Source organism: Triticum urartu, chromosome 6A (assembly GCF_056163025.1).
Source record: "Triticum urartu cultivar PI428250 chromosome 6A, HENAU_Tu73, whole genome shotgun sequence".
Lineage (NCBI taxonomy): Eukaryota > Viridiplantae > Streptophyta > Magnoliopsida > Poales > Poaceae > Triticum > Triticum urartu.
Genome location: NC_141878.1, coordinates 408,039,267 through 408,041,654, shown reverse-complemented (window position 1 = coordinate 408,041,654; position 2,388 = coordinate 408,039,267). Strand labels below are relative to the sequence as shown.

Below are 2,388 nucleotides of genomic sequence, written 5' to 3'. Positions count from 1 at the left end.
GGTGCGGGAGCGGGTGCGACCCCTGAGCTCTCCCGGCACGGTCGCCGGGCGCGGCGGGTCGCTCTAGGGAGCCCCGACAGGAGCGCTCGAGGAAGGCGGGAGGCGTGCACGGGCCTCAGCAAGGTGTCCATCCAGGATCTCCCGTGCACGGATGGCCTCGATCTGAGCTAACGGGGGGGGCACCTCCCCCCTGAACACTATGGCCGAGTCCGCTGCCACCTTAGCAAGGTGGCCAAGCGGAACCGACTCCAAAGCTGAAAAGGAGCATGTAGCAGAAGTGGCCGGGATGGACGGGGTTCCGGGCAGCCGCCCGAATCACAGCCTGCTCGGGGATAGGCAGCGCCGGGCTACCCGCCGGCCTGGCCGCCTCAATCCTGGCACTACGGCGCAAAGAAGACACCGGGGTCGAGGTCGACCTGCCCCACCTGGAGTAGGCCGCCGTCCGCGGTGGGGGCGGAGGGTCGGCCACCGGGGTGGTCACCACCACCGCCCGTCCCACGGCAGCGGAGCACGAAGGCGCCAGGAGAGGAGCAAGGGGCGCCAGAGGGAGCCACCGGAGCCGGAGTCCCCGCGACCGCCAGAGGTAGGAAACCCGACCCCAAGCCCGGGCTGGGCGTCTCCACTGGGGGCTCGAGGGGGACGGGGCCGGGGGCGACCCATTCAGCCCCAGAGACCCCACCTGGAGATCGGTGGCTGGAGCAGAGGGCGGCGCGGGCGGAACCGGGTCGGCCCGGGCGGGTGAGGAGGCGAAGATGCCAAGGGTGGAGGCGTCGGGGGAGCGGGGCGACGACGTCGGGAAGACCTGAAGGCTTGCGTCCGAGGCGTCGAGACCGTCGTCAGGCGACGGTGGGGCAGCAGCTCGCGCTCGGTCGGACCCAACACCGTTCCTGGCAACCAGGGCCGACTGCTGGTCGCGGGGGGGGGGGGGGGACTGTCCTCGGAGTCGCCCTCCTCTAAGCCCGAGGGGTGACCGTGGCGGGGGTCCCGGTCGCGGTGGCGGTCACCGGCATCTCCCCCCCTCCGGGCCATCCCCCAAGAAGCTGTCGTCGGGGATGCGGGGGCGACCAATGTGGTTGGGCGGCTCGGGAGAGATGCGGAGGTCGAATCCCTGGTCGTTGAAGAACACACGAACCGTGGCGCGGAGCCGGGATGAGTCAAGGGATTTGACCTTGACCCGGACCTCCTCCTCTTTGCGGAGGGAGGGCTCGTCGACCACTTTGCCGAGAATGCGAGACATGTTACGGATTACCCGCTCCGAGCGGGCGATGTCGGGGAGGCCACCGATGAGGATCCAGGCCGTGTCCAGGACTGCGACCGCCAGGGGGTCCCGCACCGGCACGGAGATGTCCACCACTAGCTTGTTGAGGGCTAGGGTGATCTCTCCGCTGGGAGTGTCGTAGCCGTGGCTGACCATGTCCGGGAAGACGACCGAGAACTGGCCACCAGCCAACATGGTGACCTGCCAGTCCCAGGAGCAGTGGTAGAGGTAGTTGAGCTCGGCCTCGATCATCTCCGGCGAGGCCACCCCATCCTTGATGGTGACAATGGCCATGAGCGATGGTGAAGGGGCGGGGATGTCGGGCACCTTGATATGGAAGTATCCGAGGCCCTCAATCCCGTGCCTGTACATCATCAGCTCCTCTGCCACTGGACAGTCGGGGCAGAGGAAGGCCGGGTGTCCGGGGTCCGCACAGACGAAGCAGCACTGAGGGCGCGAGCAGGTGGTCTGGGAGTGTCCTGCGAGGCAGCAGTTGAAGCACTTAACGAGGCTGGAGGAGCGGTCATCGGGGAGCAGCCCGACTGAAGCGGAACCTGACGGCGCATGGGGAGGACCCGCCGGCAGGGTCCCCTGCCCAGACCCCACTTCTTCTTCCTTTTGGGGCCCTGGCGGCCTCGCCCCACCCCATTGTCAGCGGGTGGAAGGCTCGGCTTGCCCTGGGGCGGCTGGTAGCGGTGGACTGGCGCAGGGGCAGCAGGCTGCTGGGGTTGGTGCGGGAGACGAGGCAAGGATCGCGAGCGGCCGCCACGGATGGGGGAGCGGCTTCCGTCCCGATGACGACTCAGGGACGGGGAGCAACGCCGGTGGTCGGGCCAGCTAGCAGCCGGCCACGGGGAGCGGGATTGAGAGCGGCCCCGGCGGTCCCCGCGACCAGGCGACCGCCGATGGGGAGGAGAGCGGCGCGCGTCCCGAGGGGGGAGCGACGGTCATCGCGTAGCGGAGAGCGCCGGCTATCCCGGGAAGACAGCTACCGGCGAAGATCGTCCTCGCGCTGGACGCATCCGGGGAGGGGCGGGCAGGTTCGCGCCGGTCAGGTGCATGACGCTTGGGCCGCGACCCAGCGTCATCCCACTCCCAAGGCATGAGGGTCCGGTGCGGAGGCGCTGGAG

General features: G+C 69.4%; 1 pseudogene; it reads right to left on the bottom strand.

Moving 5' to 3' along the window:
• Nucleotides 1-220: 220 nt before the first annotated feature.
• LOC147965438 (uncharacterized) lies at nucleotides 221-1,633 on the bottom strand (annotated as a pseudogene).
• Between the last annotated feature and the right edge of the window lie 755 nt (nucleotides 1,634-2,388).